General features: G+C 55.6%; 3 non-coding genes across 3 annotated transcripts in view; all 3 read right to left on the bottom strand.

Annotated features, from left to right (window-relative positions):
- LOC124587401 overlaps positions 1–1,306 on the bottom strand; it is a 4,222-nt gene extending 2,916 nt beyond the window's left edge. The window contains exon 1 of the ribosomal RNA XR_006975506.1: positions 1–1,306. This exon is cut by the window's left edge and continues 2,916 nt beyond it. This is a non-coding gene — a ribosomal RNA (large subunit ribosomal RNA).
- A 188-nt stretch (positions 1,307–1,494) lies between these two features.
- Positions 1,495–1,649, bottom strand: LOC124587402. The gene has a single exon (XR_006975507.1). It is a non-coding gene; the product is annotated as a 5.8S ribosomal RNA (ribosomal RNA).
- Positions 1,650–2,000: 351 nt separating this feature from the next.
- Positions 2,001–3,910, bottom strand: LOC124587394. Its single transcript, XR_006975499.1, has one exon. It is a non-coding gene; the product is annotated as a small subunit ribosomal RNA (ribosomal RNA).
- Between the last annotated feature and the right edge of the window lie 3,590 nt (positions 3,911–7,500).

Below are 7,500 nucleotides of genomic sequence, written 5' to 3'. Positions count from 1 at the left end.
GCACCAGCTATCCTGAGGGAAACTTCGGAGGGAACCAGCTACTAGATGGTTCGATTAGTCTTTCGCCCCTATACCCAGCTCCGACGATCGATTTGCACGTCAGAATCGCTACGGACCTCCATCAGGGTTTCCCCTGACTTCGTCCTGGCCAGGCATAGTTCACCATCTTTCGGGTCCCAACGTGTACGCTCTAGGTGCGCCTCACCTCGCAATGAGGACGAGACGCCCCGGGAGTGCGGAGGCCGCCGCCCCGTGAAGGGCGGGGAAGCCCCATCCTCCCTCGGCCCGCGCAAGGCGAGACCTTCACTTTCATTACGCCTTTAGGTTTCGTACAGCCCAATGACTCGCGCACATGTTAGACTCCTTGGTCCGTGTTTCAAGACGGGTCGTGAAATTGTCCAAAGCTGAAGCGCCGCTGACGGGAGCGATTATTCCGCCCGAGAGCATCCCGAGCCAACAGCGGCGCGGGTCCGGGGCCGGGCCAGGTAGGTCCGTCATCCGGGAAGAACCGCGCGCGCTTGCCGGGAGCCCGAGCGCCCAAAGGGGCGAATCGACTCCTCCAGATATACCGCCGGGCAGCCAGCCAGGACACCGGGGCTCTGCCCAACAGACGCGAACCGAGGCCCGCGGAAGGACAGGCTGCGCACCCGGGCCGTAGGCCGGCACCCAGCGGGTCGCGACGTCCTACTAGGGGAGAAGTGCGGCCCACCGCACACCGGAACGGCCCCACCCCGCGGCGAGTGGAAAGGCAACCGGACACGACCCCGCCGCGGATTGCTCCGCGCGGGCGGCCGGCCCCATCTGCCGAGGGCGGAGGCCAGTGGCCGGATGGGCGTGAATCTCACCCGTTCGACCTTTCGGACTTCTCACGTTTACCCCAGAACGGTTTCACGTACTTTTGAACTCTCTCTTCAAAGTTCTTTTCAACTTTCCCTCACGGTACTTGTTCGCTATCGGTCTCGTGGTCATATTTAGTCTCAGATGGAGTTTACCACCCACTTGGAGCTGCACTCTCAAGCAACCCGACTCGAAGGAGAGGTCCCGCCGACGCTCGCACCGGCCGCTACGGGCCTGGCACCCTCTACGGGCCGTGGCCTCATTCAAGTTGGACTTGGGCTCGGCGCGAGGCGTCGGGGTAGTGGACCCTCCCAAACACCACATGCCACGACAGGCGGCAGCCTGCGGGGTTCGGTGCTGGACTCTTCCCTGTTCGCTCGCCGCTACTGGGGGAATCCTTGTTAGTTTCTTTTCCTCCGCTTAGTAATATGCTTAAATTCAGCGGGTAGTCTCGCCTGCTCTGAGGTCGTTGTACGAGGTGTCGCACGCCACACCGCCAGCCGGCTGTGCACGCTACCGAGTAAGTACCGGTATGCGAACCGCCAGGCGACGGGCGCGCATCGCACGTTTAAGGAGGCGCGGCCGGCCCCACAGGCGGCCGCGACGCTCCCAGGTCTGCGAAGCGGGGCAAACGCCGCGCGCTTCAGTATACGTAGCCGACCCTCAGCCAGACGTGGCCCGGGAACGGAATCCATGGACCGCAATGTGCGTTCGAAACGTCGATGTTCATGTGTCCTGCAGTTCACATGTCGACGCGCAATTTGCTGCGTTCTTCATCGACCCACGAGCCGAGTGATCCACCGTCCTGGGTGATCTTTTCTTAGTTTACACTGTCTCTTTCAAGACAGTTGCATAGGCGGGACGTAGGCGTGTGGCGGCCCCTGTTCAAGCGTTCTGTGTCCAACGGCCTCACGGCCGATGGGCGTCGTACGGCTCCACACCGGAGCGGACAGGCAGTCGGGCGAAAGTCATTCAAAACCGGCGCCAGGCGCCAGGTGCCGCAGGCCAGCCGCTCCAGCGCTTCAGCGCTCGTACCACACAACATTGGCGTTAGTTTTGAGAAGCACGCGTGGTTCCGCACGCGGCGCACGGCTACTGCGAGCCGTACAGGTAGCGTGTTGCGCGACACGACACGCACATCGAAAGACATGCAGTCTAGTCGGTAATGATCCTTCCGCAGGTTCACCTACGGAAACCTTGTTACGACTTTTACTTCCTCTAAATGATCAAGTTTGGTCATCTTTCCGGTAGCATCGGCAACGACAGAGTCAATGCCGCGTACCAGTCCGAAGACCTCACTAAATCATTCAATCGGTAGTAGCGACGGGCGGTGTGTACAAAGGGCAGGGACGTAATCAACGCGAGCTTATGACTCGCGCTTACTGGGAATTCCTCGTTCATGGGGAACAATTGCAAGCCCCAATCCCTAGCACGAAGGAGGTTCAGCGGGTTACCCCGACCTTTCGGCCTAGGAAGACACGCTGATTCCTTCAGTGTAGCGCGCGTGCGGCCCAGAACATCTAAGGGCATCACAGACCTGTTATTGCTCAATCTCGTGCGGCTAGAAGCCGCCTGTCCCTCTAAGAAGAAAAGTAATCGCTGACAGCACGAAGGATGTCACGCGACTAGTTAGCAGGCTAGAGTCTCGTTCGTTATCGGAATTAACCAGACAAATCGCTCCACCAACTAAGAACGGCCATGCACCACCACCCACCGAATCAAGAAAGAGCTATCAATCTGTCAATCCTTCCGGTGTCCGGGCCTGGTGAGGTTTCCCGTGTTGAGTCAAATTAAGCCGCAGGCTCCACTCCTGGTGGTGCCCTTCCGTCAATTCCTTTAAGTTTCAGCTTTGCAACCATACTTCCCCCGGAACCCAAAAGCTTTGGTTTCCCGGAGGCTGCCCGCCGAGTCATCGGAGGAACTGCGGCGGATCGCTGGCTGGCATCGTTTATGGTTAGAACTAGGGCGGTATCTGATCGCCTTCGAACCTCTAACTTTCGTTCTTGATTAATGAAAACATACTTGGCAAATGCTTTCGCTTCTGTTCGTCTTGCGACGATCCAAGAATTTCACCTCTAACGTCGCAATACGAATGCCCCCGCCTGTCCCTATTAATCATTACCTCGGGTTCCGAAAACCAACAAAATAGAACCGAGGTCCTATTCCATTATTCCATGCACACAGTATTCAGGCGGGCTTGCCTGCTTTAAGCACTCTAATTTGTTCAAAGTAAACGTGCCGGCCCACCGAGACACTCACTCAAGAGCACCCTGGTAGGATTGCAACGGGGTCCGCCTCGGGACGCACGAGCACGCACGAGGCGCGTCGCACGCCTTCAGCTCGCCCCACCGGCAGGACGTCCCACGATACATGCCAGTTAAACACCGACGGGCGGTGAACCAACAGCGTGGGACACAAATCCAACTACGAGCTTTTTAACCGCAACAACTTTAATATACGCTATTGGAGCTGGAATTACCGCGGCTGCTGGCACCAGACTTGCCCTCCAATAGATACTCGTTAAAGGATTTAAAGTGTACTCATTCCGATTACGGGGCCTCGGATGAGTCCCGTATCGTTATTTTTCGTCACTACCTCCCCGTGCCGGGAGTGGGTAATTTGCGCGCCTGCTGCCTTCCTTGGATGTGGTAGCCGTTTCTCAGGCTCCCTCTCCGGAATCGAACCCTGATTCCCCGTTACCCGTTACAACCATGGTAGGCGCAGAACCTACCATCGACAGTTGATAAGGCAGACATTTGAAAGATGCGTCGCCGGTACGAGGACCGTGCGATCAGCCCAAAGTTATTCAGAGTCACCAAGGCAAACGGACCGGACGAGCCGACCGATTGGTTTTGATCTAATAAAAGCGTCCCTTCCATCTCTGGTCGGGACTCTGTTTGCATGTATTAGCTCTAGAATTACCACAGTTATCCAAGTAACGTGGGTACGATCTAAGGAACCATAACTGATTTAATGAGCCATTCGCGGTTTCACCTTAATGCGGCTTGTACTGAGACATGCATGGCTTAATCTTTGAGACAAGCATATGACTACTGGCAGGATCAACCAGGGAGCTGCGTCAACTAGAGCTGAGCAGCCGGCCGCCCGGGAGTGTGTCCCGGGGGCCCGTGCGAACACGCAAGCGTCCGCTCAATTATTCTGCAAACAGGAGGAGGCTGAGCTCCCCTGCACAATACACCTCGAAACCCTCTCAGGTCCCGGCGGCGCGCAGCGCCGTCCTAAGTACTTGGTCGGGTTCGAGAGAGGCGCAATCGCCCGGAGTTTGGCGAGTAGACGCTTTAGGTGCGACCACCCGTGCTCCCAACTGAGCTTGCCGCTGCCGACAGAGGCCCGGGAGCGTGCTGTCGTGGCATTGCCGGCGGGAGACAACACGCGCCACCTACGGTGGCCGGCAGCTCCAACGCCAGCGCCACAGAAGGACAAAAGCCCCACTTGGGTGCCGAAGCGAACTCTCCCAGCACAGCGCACGCGCCAACACGTCCGCACAGCTGCGATACAATCCACCTGCGAGAACCGCAGAGGCGACCGAGCAGCAGACGGCGTCGCGGCGCCGAGCGCCGGGCGGCGGCGCATCCTCAGCGCACACAGTCCTCAATCGGACCAGCACACTGCAGATGTCCACCGCGCTTCGCACCGGGCCCGCGAGGACCTACTTTGGCCGCACGGCGCCGCGTGCAGGGTGCGCCGGCGCGCAGCTGCGCCGCCTGCCGCCTCCGTCGGCCGGCGCGCCTGCCACTGGCCGCCCCCACCAGCCGGCTGTAGCGCGTGCGCCCACGCACCGCGCGGCCAGCACGCCGGAAGGCCCCCCCTCACCGGCCGGGGACGGTCCCACCCAGCCACCGCCGCGTATCGCTTCACACCCACATGCCATTCACGTTCGTGGGCATGGTGGGTATCGCTGAAACAACCGGTTGGTAGCTCAACCGATCGTCGCCATCACTGATTCACCTCTAGCGAGAACAACCGCACCACAACGGTTTACCAGTTCTTCATTTGCGTAACGTCACCAGCAAACGTAGACGTCCATCGCCATTTGCAAATTCAACGATTGTTGCATGCCTGTGTCAGGTGTCACGACACACTATGTCTGCCCACATACACGCAACAACATGTGCACGCTTCGCGAACACGTGGAAGGTGGCCCCCGTACGTATGCGATGTCCATTGCGCGAACGACTGTCAACCGGCCTCTGTCGCATGTCGCAGATGTGGAACGCAGTGCACCATGCTATCACGGTGTGTGAGAAGAGACGACTACGTCTGACAACACGCGCCACTACATCAACAGACGGCTCATGCTGATCGCCATCCACGGCATACCATACTGCAATCCAGCTCTTATAGGGAGACGACACGTAGCTGAGTGCACAATATTTGGACCGTATGGTTCGCCGTTGTTGGCGCAGTCGTGGTACGGTCACACATGTACCACGATGTATCATTCAGTACATGAGGACCAATGTGCGGTACAGTGTGTGATTTGGACGTACAACATCAGCGGACAGTTGCCACAAGCCGTACCACAACGTAGGCTGTGCTTCGCCATGCGAATGCCAATGAACAACTGCGAAGGGCATTGAGCATGTACGTCCTGCCGCCATCCGCATTACAGTGTATAGCTGCAAGGTGTTTAACATGAAGCGATACTCTGGGGACCGGGCAGTGCGAGTAGCAAACTATATTGCGGGGGTTGCAGTTAGGCAACACTACACTAATTTAACGCGTCGTATGACAATTACAGAGCAGGTTAAGGCCCAACGTGTGTTGGGTTAAGGCCCAACGTGTGTTGGGTTAAGGCCCAACGTGTGTTGGGTTAAGGCCCAACGTGTGTTGGGTTAAGGCCCAACGTGTGTTGGGTTAAGGCCCAACGTGTGTTGGGTTAAGGCCCAACGTGTGTTGGGTTAAGGCCCAACGTGTGTTGGGTTAAGGCCCAACGTGTGTTGGGTTAAGGCCCAACGTGTGTTGGGTTAAGGCCCAACGTGTGTTGGGTTAAGGCCCAACGTGTGTTGGGTTAAGGCCCAACGTGTGTTGGGTTAAGGCCCAACGTGTGTTGGGTTAAGGCCCAACGTGTGTTGGGTTAAGGCCCAACGTGTGTTGGGTTAAGGCCCAACGTGTGTTGGGTTAAGGCCCAACGTGTGTTGGGTTAAGGCCCAACGTGTGTTGGGTTAAGGCCCAACGTGTGTTGGGTTAAGGCCCAACGTGTGTTGGGTTAAGGCGCAACATAGGTTAGGTTAAGGCGCAACATAGGTTAGGTTAAGGCGCAACATAGGTTAGGTTAAGGCGCAACATAGGTTAGGTTAAGGCGCAACATAGGTTAGGTTAAGGCGCAACATAGGTTAGGTTACGGCGCAACATAGGTTAGGTTAAGGCGCAACATAGGTTAGGTTAAGGCGCAACATAGGTTAGGTTACGGCGCAACATAGGTTAGGTTAAGGCGCAACATAGGTTAGGTTAAGGCGCAACATAGGTTAGGTTAAGGCGCAACATAGGTTAGGTTAAGGCGCAACATAGGTTAGGTTAAGGCGCAACATAGGTTAGGTTAAGGCGCAACATAGGTTAGGTTAAGGCGCAACATAGGTTAGGTTAAGGCGCAACATAGGTTAGGTTACGGCGCAACATAGGTTAGGTTAAGGCGCAACATAGGTTAGGTTAAGGCGCAACATAGGTTAGGTTAAGGCGCAACATAGGTTAGGTTATGGCGCAACATAGGTTAGGTTACGGCGCAACATAGGTTAGGTTAAGGCGCAACATAGGTTAGGTTAAGGCGCAACATAGGTTAGGTTAAGGCGCAACATAGGTTAGGTTAAGGCGCAACATAGGTTAGGTTAAGGCGCAACATAGGTTAGGTTAAGGCGCAACATAGGTTAGGTTAAGGCGCAACATGGGTTAGGTTAAGGCGCAACATGGGTTAGGTTAAGGCGCAACATGGGTTAGGTTAAGGCGCAACATGGGTTAGGTTAAGGCGCAACATGGGTTAGGTTAAGGCGCAACATGGGTTAGGTTAAGGCGCAACATGGGTTAGGTTAAGGCGCAACATGGGTTAGGTTAAGGCGCAACATGGGTTAGGTTAAGGCGCAACATGGGTTAGGTTAAGGCGCAACATGGGTTAGGTTAAGGCGCAACATGGGTTAGGTTAAGGCGCAACATGGGTTAGGTTAAGGTACAATATGGGTTAGGTTAAGGTACAATATGGGTTAGGTTAAGGTACAATATGGGTTAGGTTAAGGTACAATATGGGTTAGGTTAAGGTACAATATGGGTTAGGTTAAGGTACAATACGGGTTAGGTTAAGGTACAATACGGGTTAGGTTAAGGTACAATACGGGTTAGGTTAAGGTACAATACGGGTTAGGTTAAGGTACAATACGGGTTAGGTTAAGGTACAATACGGGTTAGGTTAAGGTACAATACGGGTTAGGTTAAGGTACAATACGGGTTAGGTTAAGGTACAATACGGGTTAGGTTAAGGTACAATACGGGTTAGGTTAAGGCACTTGGGGGGGGGGGGGGCCCGGTTTGTTGATTGTGATTATCGTAAGTAAATGACTGCGGCATCATCTGATTTGCCACGTCAGGGTGCACCTTTGGCTCATAACAGGCGGCGCTCTGATTCCATGCTTGTGGCAGACCTGTGTCTTTCAT

The sequence above is a fragment of the Schistocerca americana genome, unplaced genomic scaffold, assembly GCF_021461395.2.
Source record: "Schistocerca americana isolate TAMUIC-IGC-003095 unplaced genomic scaffold, iqSchAmer2.1 HiC_scaffold_601, whole genome shotgun sequence".
In the NCBI taxonomy this organism is placed as follows: domain Eukaryota; kingdom Metazoa; phylum Arthropoda; class Insecta; order Orthoptera; family Acrididae; genus Schistocerca; species Schistocerca americana.
Note: the sequence above shows the minus strand (reverse complement) of the source record. Positions and strands in the feature narration are given on the sequence as shown.